The 15,278-nt window shown below is 37.9% G+C and overlaps 1 long non-coding RNA gene across 1 annotated transcript in view; it reads left to right on the top strand.

Annotated features, from left to right (window-relative positions):
• Positions 1 to 14,564, top strand: part of LOC132538157 (uncharacterized) — a 56,172-nt gene extending 41,608 nt beyond the window's left edge. The window contains exons 2-3 of the long non-coding RNA XR_009549612.1: positions 11,503 to 12,030; positions 14,533 to 14,564. This is a non-coding gene — a long non-coding RNA (uncharacterized LOC132538157). The remainder of the gene's footprint in view (positions 1 to 11,502; positions 12,031 to 14,532) is intronic.
• Positions 14,565 to 15,278: the final 714 nt, after the last annotated feature.

Genomic DNA, 15,278 nt, shown 5'->3' with positions numbered 1-15,278 from the left:
ATTTTAACATGTGCACTCAACTAGGTGCACCACCACCTGGCCCTTCAACTTAGTTTCCTTTCAATCTTTCTGCCAGAACTTTTCTGAGGTTTTGTGACTGCATGGTTCCAGTTCTCAGTGAACTTTTGGGTTTTTCCAAGATAGGTAGGTAGATGACAAGTACATAGATGATAGATAGATAGATAGATAGATAGATAGATAGATAGATAGATAGGAACACCAATAGAGGGTACATAGCATAATGGTTATGCAAAGAGACTGTCATGCCTGAGGCTCCAAAGTCCCAGGTTAAATCCCCTGAACCCATGTTCAAGCTTCTTTTTCCAGTCATCTATCGATGGTTAATTCCATGTGTTGGCTATTCTGAATAGTATTTCAGGAACATAAAGAGACACATGTCCTTTTGAACTATCACTTTCACATTTTTATTATGATAGCTGCTATACATAATAAATAAAATTATGAAAAGAGACACTTTTAAATTCTTTTCACTAGCTCATTGAATAAATATATTTTTTAAATATTTGGATTTTTGGTAGGGAAGATAGCATAATAGTTACTCAAAGAAGCATAATAGTTACTCCAAGAATCTCTTATCTCTGAAGCTACAAAGTTCAACCCTCCATACAACCATAAGGCATAGCTGAATAGTGCTGTGGTAAAGTAAGAATAATAATAATTGCATAAGCATTTATGTTATTTTACTCTACTGTGTGTTTTATGTGTACTTGCATGTGTATAAAATGAACAATATTATCTAACATCTACCATGTGTTAACTATGTACCATAGGTAGTAACTTTTAAGTTGATTTATTTAATCCTTACAACTCTATAATATAGATACTACTACGATTTCTCTTTTACTGGAGAGAGAATAAAGACACAAACAGTTAAGTGACCCAAAGTCACACAACAAGTGTTAAAGTCAGAAATTTAAGTCCGATCATCAAATGCCAGAATTAAACTTTAACCAAAAATGTATTTTGTTCCAAAATATAGAGAACATGGATTACATTTAAAAATTTCATTCTCCTTAGTATGAATGTTTAGTTTTTTCCATAGCAAGACTTTTTTTTAATTGTTAAATATTTTATTTAGTGTATTCAGGTAATATATTCTAATAAGCTCTTACTGTATGACTTTATTCATATTCCTTAGTCATTTATAAGATGAGGCTATGCATTCTTTAAAATTAACGCTTGTTCTATTGGAATAAATTTTTTTTTTTTTTTCTTCAAAGTAGCAGTTTTCAGATCTAAGTTTTGGTCAAGTGGCTTACTCAGTCAAATCCACACACTGTAGTGCACAGGAAAAGAGGTTTGAGCCCTGGCCACCACACGGGAAAGCCTGCATTGGGAAGATGCATGTGTGGTGAAAGAGTGCTTCAGTGTTTATCTTTCTTTCTCTGCTTCTCTCTTCCTCTCTATTTCTGTTCCTCACCCTCTACCTAGAGCAGAGACAGGGAATTTATTTTTCCTGCCAAGGATCATCTTTCTTTCTTTCTTTCTTTCTTTCTTTCTCTCTTTCTTTCTTTCTTTCTTTCTTTCTTTCTTTCTTTCTTTCTTTCTTTCTTTCTTTCTTTACTAGACCACTGCTCAACTGTGGTTCATAGTACTGCTCGTGTTGAAGTTAGATATCAGAGCCTCAAGCATGAGAGTTATTTGCGTACTGAAAAAAGGCTGACTTTGGGGTGGGTAAAAATTGTGGTTTTATTAGGTTCCAAGAAACCTTGGTACTTTAACCTTCTTCTTTTTTTTTAATTTATTTTTTTATTTAAGAAAGGATTAATAACAAAATCATAGGGTAGGAGGGGTACAATTCCACATAATTCCCACCACCCAATCTCCATTTCCCACCCCCTGATAGCTTTCCCATTCTCTATCCCTCTGAGAGTATGGACCCAGGGTCATTGTGGGTTGCAGAATGTAGAAGGTCTGGCTTCTGTAATTGCTTCCCCGCTGAACATGGGCGTTGACTGGTCGGTCCATACTCCCAGTCTGCCTCTCTCTTTCCCTAGTAGGGTGTGTCTCTGGGGAAGCGGAGCTCCAGGACATATTGGTGGGGTCTTCAGTCTAGGGAAACCTGGCCGGTTTTTTGGGTTTTTTTTTTTTGCCACCTGGGTTATCACTGGGGCTCAGTGCCTACACAATGAATCCACCACTCCCAGTAGGCAATTCTCCTTTTTTGTCTCTTTTATTTATTTATTTTTAGACAGGATAAGAAGAAACTGAGAGCAGAGGGGGAGATAGAGAGAAATCAAGGTACCTGTAGACCTACTTCACAGCTCATGAAGTCTCCCCCCTGCAAGTGGGGAGTGGGGCCTCAAACCAGGGTCCTTGTGCACTGTAAAGTGAGTGCCCAACTGGGTGTGCGACTGCCCAGACCCCTAGCAAGACTTTCTTTATTTTGGATTCTCCGGTTAGAAACTCAGATTAATACTATAGGACTCAACTCAATATAATTTGTCTCTATAGTTTTCACTGACTACATATACACATACCTGCAAGTCTCACTCATGTCCTTTTCTCATTTCTAATAGACTCCTTCATATGAAAGGATCACAACATAGATTGCATTGTAATATAATTTCTACAAACTCAGTGCTACAAAAGCTGGCATTGAAAAAAAATCAGTGAGTATTTGTTTAGTTGAAATAAATGAAATAGAGATCATGGAGATATCTCACGAGTTAAGGCGCCTGGATTATCATGCACACAAACACGGGTTTAAGATTCAGCATGATATGAGAGATGATAGAACAATGAGGGAATTTACAGTTCTATTGCATCTCTATCTAGTTATCTGACTGAAAAAAAAAAGTGGTTTGGAGATGTGAAATCATGTGTGCATGGGGCCCCAGTTCTACATACATGTAAAAATGAAATATTTGCAAGAGAGAAAGGAGAACTCCTAAAAAAAATCTAAATTTATCTCAATTGATTTTTATTAAGTTACTCAGTGACTTCAATTACTTCTTATACTCACCTCTGATCCCATAATAATGGTACTAATATTTTATAATGTAAAGGTAGAAATGTGTATCTATGTAATAAAACTGACACTGAGTTTTCACCTACTTATACAGCTTTAGAATATTTTGATTATTTGGTTCAATAATTAGAAGCACTTTCCTATATTTTTGTATATCTGTAATAATCATCACCTTTATATTTCTCTATGATATATTGTTTCTGGGTCAAGGAAACAGCATAACGATTTTGCAAAAAAAAAAAATAAAAATCAGATCTCAGGATCTGAGGGCCCACATTCAATCCTCAGCACCACCAGAAGCCAGAAATAAACAGTACTCTGTTCTCTCTCTCTCTCCCTCCCTCCCACCCACCTCTCCTTTTTAATGTTTTATTTTTTTGTTAGTGAATTAATATTTATTTACAAGATTGAAAGGAGTATAATTGTAATTGGGGTGTAATTTTATACAATTCCCACTACCAGAGTTCTGTCTCTTGTCCATCTCCTTCACTGGAAATTTCCCTATTGTTTATCCTTCTGGGAGTATGGACCAAAATTCTTTTGGGGGTACAGAAGTTGGGAGTTCTGGCCTTTTAATTGCTTCTCTACTGGACATGGATATTGGCAGGATAATCTGTACCCCCAGTTTATTTATTTATTTATTTATTTATTTTTTAATTTTTATTTATTTTTATTTTTTATTTTTATTTATTTATTTATTTATTCCCTTTTGTTGCCCTTGTTGTTTTATTGTTGTAGTTGTTGTTGATCTCATTTTTGTTGGATAGGACAGAGAGAAATGGAGAGAGGAGGGGAAGACAAAGAAGGGGAGAGAAAGATAGACACCTGCAGTCCTGTTTCACCACTTGTGAAGCGATTCCCCTGCAGGTGGGGAGCCGGGGGCTCGAACCAGGATCCTTACACTGGTCCTTGTGCTTAGCGCCACCTGCGCTTAACCCGCTGTGCTACTGCCCAACTCCTATCCCCAGTTTATTTCTATCTTCCTTAATGGGGTAGGGCTCTGGGGAAGTGAGGTTCCAGGAAACATTGGTGAGGTTATCTGACCAGAGAAGTCAGGATGGAATCATAGTAGCTTCTCAAACTTGGTAATTGAAATGCAGTAAGATAGGAAACAGGCCAAAAAGTTTAATAAACAGGAACTATAAAGTTGGAGTAGAGCAGATGAAAGTAGGAACCTTAGGGTAGTATAAATGTTCCTATTTTAGGAACATTCCTAGGGCCCTATGTCTTAATAATATTTGCTGGAGCTTGATAACTAACATGGAGGTGGACCAGAAATATTATCTGGGAAGTTGAGAATAGAACTAGGAAGCAGAATTAGGACAGAAAGTTGCTTGCAAACTTGAAGATATAAATATATAAATATTATAAAATATATAATATATAAATGCAATTAACTCTTTACCATGATAATATAACCATAGACCCATATCCATTCATATTTAGCACAGGAGCCTGTACAACCTCTGAGTCCCTGTCTAACAGATCACAGTTCATAGTCACAGTAGGGAACATTCTCGGGTACACTCATTTCGATTTTTTTTAATTATTTATTTATTCCCTTTTGTTGCCCTTGTTGTTTTATTATTGTAGTTATTATTGATGTTTTTGTTGTTGGATAGGGCAGAGAGAAATCGAGAGGAGGGGAAGACAGAAAGGGGGAGAGAAAGACCGACACCTGCAGACCAGCTACACCACCTGTGAAGGGACTCCCCTACAGGTGGGGAGCCGGGGGCTTGAACCGGGATCCTTACGCCAGTTCTTGGCGCTTTGCGCCATGTGCGCTTAACCCACTGCGCTACCGCCCGACTCCCGGGTACACTCATTTCAAAGCTAGTCTTCTGAGAGTAGCAGAGTAGGATAAGCCAACCTTCCTTTAGATATTGGGGCAATCCCTATCATTGCTTGTTTATAGTGAGGGCACTGAAACAGCCTACAAAAAGGCTTATAATGGCATACTCAGTAGGTGTGACCAGTGATGCTAAAGAGAGGGAATGATCAGAGGTCTCTGCAAATCCAAGGACACCCTGACTAGAACCCTGAGTGATGAGGTGGCCTGAGAGTGGCCATCATTAAGTAATTTAGTCTCGTCTTTATCTAGCTTTATCTGACAAGCTTAGACTTTCTCCTAATTGTTAAAGCACAGAGTGTCCTTTGTTGTATCCAAACCACTATTAGGTTTATGGGATCTGGCCTCAAGTTTGGGAGGAAATAAACCTAGGATTTTAGTGGGTTCTTAGTTAGCCTCAATTTTTTCTGCTGTTATTTGTTTGATGATTCTAACAAAGAATGTCATAGGGACAATAATTGTTCTTAATTAAATATATAGTTGTCACTATAACTATTGCCTAATTGTATAGTGTTTCCTCTGAGGCTTATCAAGGTGTAGCAATAATGCTGATGCTCTGTCAGAAAAGTTTTAAAAAGATGAAAGGATGTATCTTACTTCCTTTAGTGTAATTAATTGAGTAGAGAGAGTGATTGAGGGAAGTAAAGTAAGGGGTAGGAGAGGAGGGCATTTAGGCCTAAGTATGATTAGAAAATTTATGATGACTTCTTTAAGCCATTCTACTAAAATGCCAGGCTGATTAGGTCTAAATCTAATCATGGAGGACCAATAAGCACTTTTACTTTGAGGCACGCAATCGCCCCATGTGTTAGGTCAGATATCACCAGATGAGAGGAGTTGGGAAGTTGACATTTCAGGCTTAGGCTTCTCTAGAGACAAACCACAGTAACAAGTCAGTAGAAGCATAACATGGTATGGTGGCACTGGTAGTGTTGATTTAGCTGAGCTCAACAGAGGCACTATAACAAGGTAAGAGATCAGAGCAAAAAAAAAAAAAAAAAACATCAAGAAATATGAGCACAGGTTCCAGGACAAGGAGAAATAATAGATCTTAAAGAGAATGGGAAGAGTTCCTTATAGCCTTAGAAAGAGTTTAAAATAGCAATAGTTAACTATTACTATATAACCAAGTTAGTTGGGGATTTGTTTTCTCTAAAAATTCAATGATTCATATTACTGTAATATACTTGACCTCACTATGCTTTATGACATTTAAGTGTGTCTTCTTATGCTTGAAAGTCCAGTGTTTTATCCACTGCACCATCTCCCATATGATTTAAGTGTGTCTTCTAATAACAGCATCTTAGATACTAACAGGACCAAATGGTTTTGATCTATCTGACTTAAGGTTATAGATAATTGGTGTATTAAAAAAAAAAAAAAAAAGAAAGAGAATAAAGAAGTCACAAAGAAGAGCTTCGAACAAATTTCTCTAAGAAGTTAGAAAACATGAAGAAGATCTTCAATTGAAGTTCACTAAGCAGTTAAGAATCGTGGAAGAAAACCTGTACTGCAGGAAGTGAAAGACACTTTGAATGCAGTACAAGCTCAAGTAGAAGGCTTAGGAAACAGACTCACTGATATAGAAGAAAGAATATATAATCGCAAAGATACAGTTATCCCACTCTCTCAATGTATATAGTATTGTTTCTTTGTTGAACATGACAAAATCTCAGATTGTGTAGTACACTCTCTAGAAACCTTAAGCAATATTGATTCACTTATCAATATCCTTTAAGTTCTGTCTTTCTATTTTTCCCCCTTCTAAGACTTCATTGAGCTTTCTTACTGGTGTGCTCCCATTGTAGCCCATCAACTTTTTTTTTTTTTGCAAGAAAGAGAAAGAGAGAGACAAAGAAAAGAGATACCACAATATTGCTCCACACTTGTGGAGATTCCCCTTTGTATGGTTTGAGCCTATTTATTAATCTTACTACAAATTTATTTAACTATTTTCATCCAAGTTACAAATTCTAACCTTACTTCCAAGCATTCAATTTAGATGAAAATACATAAATAGTGCTTATATTATAAATGAAGAAGCTTATGGAAAAAATACATATGGCTTATGAACTGTTAAGTGGGGAAGTCAGGTCAGTTTCTCATTCTAGAGTAAAGGATTCTTTCAGCATACTACTCTCTCATTTCAGATTTTATCAAATACTCTAGGGCAATTGAACACTTCCCCTTTAGCATTTCTCTTATTGTCATCAAACCAGGTTCACATAAGTAGGAAAATGTTTTCTTTTTAGTATGATTTGTTTTCAATGAATTCATGGAATTTCTGAATAATCATGCCTTCTTTTTCTATATGTTTACCAACCATCTGTTATTAATTTAGATAACCCTAAATGTCTCCTTTGGTTATCAGGAAGCCTTTAGTCATAGAGTTCACTCTACTTCTTAGAATCCCATAATTATAAAATTTCTGTAACTTTTCTACTTCTGTAAATTTGTTTTCCCAGAAGCTATATATTCCAAAAAGCTTCAATATAAATATGAAGATGTTGGTGAATGAGCTTAAAGTCAACTATATATATATATATATATCTGTAGAATACTCCCTCATAAACAATTAGGTTAGGACATTTCTACATAAGAAGGAAAAAAATCTGTCTGAGGAGAGAAAGTATATGCATTTGTCTAGAATTTGAATACTCACTGTTTGAACTTCAATTTTCATGCATGTGGTATCTTGGGAGAGTTTATGGAAATTGGGGTAAGGGGACTGCCCCCAGCCAACTTCAGTGTTGCCACTGGACCTGGGCCATTTACTTCATATGTCTGACTTCCCATCTCATCCAAGTGACATGCTTGCTCTATAGCTGCAGTAGTCAGTAAGACTAAGGACTGAATAGAAGCCTGCTAATTATCCAGACCACTCATGTCTGACTGCCAGTTGGCAATTTCCCCTGGAACAGGAGTCCACTGCTCAGTGAGAGAAGTCACTGTAAACCAACCTGAGATACTTCCATCCCCCAAGGAGAGCACAGTGGAAGGACTCAAAGATTTTGCCAAGTAGGAGTCTGAAGACTTAATTTCTCTAGGGAAATGTAACCTGCTATGTAGACCAATAATAGCACAAATCAAGCAATCTAAAGTAGCTCTTAGTGAAAGCACTGGTGGAGATAAAGAATGATACAGACCCTTGCAGGTTTGTTTTTTTTTTTCTTTGTAACTGTGGATAAATAAAAGGAGGTGAAGGAGAATATGAGAAAGATTTAAAGAGGGAGGAAAAAGTAGGAGAAGAGGGAGAAGGTGCAGGTGGGAGAGGAGGAAAAGAAGAAACTTGATAAGGCAGATTCTAAAAGTTAATAATGGGGGTCGGGCAGTGGCGCAGTGGGTTAAGCACATGTGGCGCAAAGCACAAGGACCAGCGTAAGGATCCTGGTTGGAGCCCCCAGCTCCCCACCTGAAAGGGGAGTCACTTCACAGCGGTGAAGCAGATCTGCAGGTGTCTGTCTTTCTCTCCCCCTCTCTGTCTTCCCCTCCTCTCTCCATTTCTCTCTGTCCTATCCAACAACGAACGATATCAACAATGGCAATAATAATAACTACAACGAGGCTACAACAACAAGGGCAACAAAAGGGAGGAAAAATGGCCTCCAGAGGGCGGGGGAGACAGCATAATGGTTATGCAAACAGACTTTCATGCCTGAGGCTCCTAAGTCCCAGGTTCAATCCCCCGCACCACCATAAGCCTGAGCTGAGCAGTGCTCTGATGTTTCTCTCTCTCTCTCTCTCTCTGCATCTCTCTCAAAAATAAAATTAATAAAAAAAAAATTTTTAAATGGCCTCCAGGAGCAGTGGATTCATGGTACAGGCACGGAGCCCAATAATAACCCTGGAGGGAAAAAGAAAGTTAATAATCAATTTTCAAATGAGAAATTCCTTAGAGAACAAAATGGTATGACCTACCCTAATATGCACTATTCCTCTTGTCTGAGTCTGACTACATGCCACATAATTGAATTTTATTCACACACTCATAATGCATGTACACATGTATGTGTGTGTGTGTGTATGTAAAACAAAATAAATGTAAGAACCTAATTTCTTCTTTATATTTCTCATTATGAGTCTTCACTGATCCACGCCTATATTTATTTCAGATAGAAACAGAAAGGCAGAGTGAGAGAGGAAAAAATACCACAGCAGCCAAATTTCCTTCAGTGAGGTAGGGGCCAAGCTGAACTTAGAGACAGGCAGAAATAGGTAGTCACAGAGTTCCCTCTGCTGGGTATGCACATGGCCAAACATATACACTACCCTGTTTAGCTTTCTTGCCAACACAAAAATCCAATTTTTTAAAAAAGTATTCTATTTATGTATTTATTTATTGAATAGAGACAAAAAGAAACTGAGGTATAAGAAATAGACAGTGAAGGAGAGAGATAAATAGAGGCACCTGCAGCACTGTTTTTCCTCTTGTGAAGCTTCCCTTTAGCAGATGGGGACTAGGGGCTTGAACCCAGGTCCTTGCACATGGCAATGTGTGCACTCATGTAAGTAGGAACCACCCAACCCCGCCAAATTAGTCTCTTTCTTTATTAGCGATTTAATATTGATTTACAAAATGACAAAACAAAGGTAAAAACTCCGCACTGTTCCCACCACCAGAGTTCTGAATCCCCAGTCCCTCTATTGAAAGCTACAGGAGTTCTCCTAAGGTTACAGATATGGGTTAACTATTATTTCTACAACTATTTGTCTATATTTGCATACATTTATCCATTTTTAAGGCCCCATCTTCTCTTCCTTTCCAAGTCACACATACACCTATTATTACATCCAAATGCCTCTCTCTTTTTACCTCTTCTCTCTCCAGTATGATGGAGTTAGAGTTCAGAACCCTCTGGTCATCTTCCCTCTATCAATACTCCCCTACTAGAGGTATGGACCAAGATTATGGTTGGGGTGCTGAAGGTGGGACTTCTGGCAACTGTAATTGTTCCTCCACTGGCCATGGGCATTAGCAGGTAGATCCATAGCCTCAGCCTGCAAAAACCTAATTTCTGAGTTTTCAGGCCAATAGGAGAAAAAAAAATATCACTCAGTTTAAGCCAGACTCCTAAATTTACAAGCTTCGTGTCATTCCAGTTGTTTGAAAATATCAGAGCCAACTCTGGCTGAAAGGCCCCTGGCAAGCATTTTTCCACGTGTATGTACTCCTAATGTGCCCAAGTCAATAAAAATATTTGGACTTTAGTATCCCTTTCTCTTGAACAACAGTATCAGGCACGACAGATGCCTCCAAGATGGGAACAGTAAAGACATAGGAACAAAGGCTCCAATTCATAGCCTTGTTTGGTTTTGATGAAGTAGGGAAGACTTTTACTTTATCTTTTAATGTGGTTTAAGTATTCTTTTTTTAAAAAAAATTTGTATTATCTTTATTTATTTATTGTATAGAGACAGACATAAATAGAGAGGGATGAGGGAAGATAGAGAGAAAGAGACAGAGAGACACCTGCAGCCCTGCTTCACCACTTTGTGAAGCTTTTTCCCTGTGAGTGGGAACTGAGGTCTCAAACCGGGGTCCTTGCACCTTGTCACAAGTGTGCTCCACCAGATGGCCACGACGTTAACTACTTTAAACACATTTCAGTAAGCCAATTTTCTTTTTTTTTAATTTTAACTGTTTTTATATTTTTATTGGACAGACAGAGAAATCGAAATCAAGAACGAAGAATAATATAAAGCAGGGCAGGAGAGAGAGAGAGAGAGACCTAGTGCATTGCTTCACCACTAGTGAAGCTTTTCCCTAGCAGGTGGGGTTCAGAGACCTGAACCCGGGTCCTTGTGAACTGTAATGTGTGCTCTCAGCCAGCTCTCACCACCAGGCCCCTGTCAACAAATTTTCTCGTGCTTTACAAGCAGTCTCCTAAACACTGATGCAGAGGTTCCACTAAAGTAGAGATTTTATCAATAGGTGATCCTAGACATGACTTTTAAAACTTTGTTAAAATAATTAGCAGTTTGCATACATTTCCCTGACTGAATAAGGATGTTACTTGATTAAATTTATGGGTCATTGAAAGAAACAATATGCTATTTAATATTTTCCTCTAATGTAACATATAAATCACTTTAACTGGGGCCAGTTGGTAGTGCACCTGGTTAAGCGCACACATTACAGTGCACAAGGACCCACGTTCAAGCCCCTGGTCCCCACCTTCAGGGGGACAGCTTCATGAATGGTGAAGCAGGGCTGCAGGTGTCTCTCTGTCTCTCTCTACCTTCTTAATTTCTCTCTGTCTCTATCCAATAATAAGTAATTTAAAAAAAAATTTTTTAAATCTTAAAAAAATAAATTACTTGAACTTTCTCTTATTTTTTTCCTTCAATTTCAGAAGTTGTTGACATAGTGAAGGATTATTGAACTTGAGACTGGAACCAAATATTCACAGAAATATTTTGGGTCAAATATTACTTTATTTCCTGAATAACTGTACATCTAGAATGCCCTTAGTCTATACTAAAATGAAAATGTACTTTCAGTGTTATTTCATGCCTGTCTTCAGAGGTAGGGGGCTTTCCTTAATGTGGAAATTAAAAAATTACCATTAAGAGTCTACAGGAAACTTCCAAGTTTCTCACAACATTGTTTTGTTTCTTTTTCTTTTCTTTTCTTTTTTTTTTTTTTCTGTCTGCTCTACAGGTTTTCCTTCACAGTTAAACACTTGGAAGAAGATTTTGCAAAGAAAAATATAAAATGCTTGTTCGTGGGAAATATTTACTCCACCCAGGAAAAGATAAATGGCACTTAAGAATGGCACTTAAGTGAGATGTTTATTGAAATAAGGAAGGCTAATTGTCAAAAATGATGAGAAACAAATGTGGAAAGTCTTATTTGGAACTTTGACCACATGGAGTGTTTAAAGAAGCATATGCTGTGTTTCAGAGGAATAGGCAATTTCAGAAGTTACAATTTTTTTTTTTGGATTAAAAAATTGTTCATTGTAAAAGTGAAAAAAAAAAAGAAGAGAAGAAGAAGAACATGGATATATCAAGGATTGAGGAACAAGAGATACAAATGTCAGTGTTGTCTTTTCTGAAATGTTAGAGCTCCACTGTGATGTTATTTTATTATTATGTCCATTAACATCATAGATTGGTCTTGCTGGAAAACTCTGCTAGAAGCCTTGGTGTATGTGAGGTTCTAGAGACAGAATAGAATTCTCTGTGGGTACGAAATGGATAACTGTGTTTTACACAGTCTTTGATCTTTCCAAGGTCTTACCGTCATAACTTTCTAGTACAGGTTGTTTTTTGGTTTTTGTTTGTTTGTTTGTTTTTAATACAATACTATTGACATTTGGATAAGGGCGATTTTCTTTGTTGGAAAAAGACTGTTGCACCTTGTAGGATGCTTACTCACCCTGATCACATGTGATATGGTAGCAGTCTTCACAGCTAAAATGTTGACTGTCATGCCCTTGGTTTAAATTCTTTGCTCTAGAGAACAAAACATTAATTTGTGGCTCCCAGATAAACTGATTGTTACGCATTTGCAAATGTGTTCAGGAGATAGACAGACTTTATGGGACAGTTAAGGCACCACCATACCTGGATGGACCCCACTAAGAAAGGCCAGTGAATTGATAAGCCTTCTAGTTCTATGGGATAATGAGCACTGTTTCTGGCACATCCACAGATTCTTGTCCTGGCTCATCATTTGCCACTGGTGTGACCAAGGACTTGTAACCCGACCTCTAGAGACTTCTTTTCTTCATTACAAAATGGGGGTCAGTGCCTACCTAGAAGGAGTGTCATAAAGATGAAACATAATAGCATATCTTTATAATTGCAGTGGGAAATCCCTTAATAAGTCCTCATTTGTTACTATGGGAATACTTTATATTCAGGTTCAGTGAAGCAGGTATGTAGTCTTACCCCCCACCCCACCCCCCCTTTTTTTTTTTACTACTAACTCAGTCAAAATTGACAACTCTCATTAACTGGGACAAATTTAAATAATCATATAGTAGGACCTACAAATAATTAGAGCTCTTTCCAGCTTTTATTTTGACTTGCCTTCAGTTAACCCTCATGTTGGATGTACATTAGTCTTTTGTTTCTGTGCCATCCTCCCACAGTTTTTGTTTTCAGTGGGAGCGCCTGGTGAAATAGTCAACATCAGTTTAACTGCAGTTTGACAAACCACAGAGTTGTTTCAAAGAACACATAACATGCTGAGCTGTGTGCACTGCAGAACAGTGACTATTGACCATGAATTATATATTAATATCCCACCCTCTCACCATACAAAGCCCAGTCAAAATGACCCTTTTAAAATCTTAGAGAGATTTTGCGTTGTTTGTTCTGAGTTTCAATTTAAAAAGAAGCGCACCCAGCAAAGAAGGGACTCTCACAGCAGGCCAAGACAGACAGTGATTCAAGTGACAAGAAGAAACAGGCCCATCTGGAGTGTCTTCTGCTTGTTTCAGCTGAAACTTTCCCAAAGACCCTGCTGCTTGGAATTGTGAAAGGCAACCAATGACTATTATGAGAAGCAAAGTATTCTTTACAAAAGCTTCCCAGAGGGATTAGGATGTTTGCAACACTTGGAAGATGGCCAACTCAAGTGAATTCCAACACAGCAGGCAGAAGTGATCAAGTTTACAACCTATAGCTTGCACATAGGGGAAGCCTGCCAAATAGCTCCCCAAGAGTGGCATTACCTGAAAAACTCTTTGGGGGAATTCTACAAGGGAAAAATGATTACTAAATTATAACTACCTCTACTTGAAACACTGCTTCTTCCAGCTTTGCGATCCCAGAAAGGCCCTATTTGAGACAAAAGTTTTTTTTTTTTTTTTTTTGGGGGGGGCTTCAGTTTGCTCTAAATAGCTAAGCCTTTGATAGGTGATTGTTGACCTTCATATCCCTTCCAGTTTCATCTCCACTTGGTGGTACTCACTCATTTGTACTGGCAAGACCCTCCCAGGAGCAAGAGCCAGTCGTACAACAAAACCAGTTTAGGCCAAAGTTAACTATACTGACAAAGTCAAGGGGAGAATTCACCCAGCAAAGGAAAACTCAATCAGTGAAAGTTTAAACTCTATGGTAGAGGAGAGGATAGAGCAGGCATTTCTGGGGAGCGCCTGCTTGTCTGAGCCAACATAACTGTAGATGTCTGCCCTTACATTCACTTCCTACAGATAATCATGATATATAACAGCACCAATGTTTTAAATCTGGCTCTGTGTGCTTTCATTATGTTTTATAGGATACAGCCAGACCCAGTGGCTTTCTTTTTTGCCTCCAGTGTTATCACTGGGGCTCAGTGTCTGCACTCAAATCCATTACTCCTGACAAACATTTTTTTTTTCATTTTATTGGATAGAACAGAGAGAAATTGAGAGGGGAGCAGGAGATAGAGAAGGAGAGAGTCCTCTTTGCATCTCGGAAGTCAGTGGATTGAATCCCAGATCCTTGCAGGGATCCTTCAGGTTTTTATTCTGTGTGCTTAACCCTGTGAGTCACAGTCTGACCCCTCCCCCCTCTCCTGCCCCAGTGGCTTTTTGCATCATGCTTTGGTGAAGGTAAACATTTGCTTTAAAGACTGTGAGGCTTACAAAGTTTATATATACTATCTGATTCTTTACCGAAAAAAGTCAGGGGATATCTAGATTTGAAAACTGGCATAATAAATGCAAAATTGTTAAAGGTTTGACATTTTTTTCAGTGCCTAAACATGTGTCTTAAAAGAATATGTTTTGTATATTTATTCCCATACTTACCTTGAGACATTGACATTTTCATTCTTTTTTAAGGCTAAGATGCATAATACAATATATTTATATTTTAACTTGCATTGTAAAGAATTGATAATTTTTTAATATATAGCTAATCTACCTATCATTGCAAATGACTATAATCAAATGCCTCATGGATGTGACTCGCTGCTTCAACTATTTTTATAAAAATTCAGATCATAAATGAATGTTTTAATTCTTTCAAAATTTACAAAGTTAGGGCCCATACTTGCCAAAATGAATACCTGCTTTATATCTTAATACTTTTCAGCCACCAAGTTGCAGATGCTGCTATGATGTCAACCTGACTTCCCTGGGGAGTCAGCCTCTCCAATGTGTCATGGAACCCCACATCACCAAAGTCCTACCCCAGTTGGGAAAGATAGGAACAGGCTGGGGGTATGGATCAACCTATCAAAAAAAAAAAAAAAAGGGGGAAAAGACAACATATCACTGAAACTTTCTGCAATACAATGGGGGCCAGGTTTGAACCTGGGTTACACACAGGACAAAGCAGATGCACTATACAGATGAGCTATTTTGCAGACTAGAACAATCATCTTTATGCCACAGACAGTCAGGAGGAAAATGAGACAACCCTGATCAAGTGTCTAACTCCATGATGGAGATAATTTATTTGGCTTCACTTCTATTCAGTTAAGATAAAGAATAATAA

This window comes from Erinaceus europaeus, chromosome 4 (assembly GCF_950295315.1).
Source record: "Erinaceus europaeus chromosome 4, mEriEur2.1, whole genome shotgun sequence".
Taxonomy (NCBI): domain Eukaryota; kingdom Metazoa; phylum Chordata; class Mammalia; order Eulipotyphla; family Erinaceidae; genus Erinaceus; species Erinaceus europaeus.
Note: the sequence above shows the minus strand (reverse complement) of the source record. Positions and strands in the feature narration are given on the sequence as shown.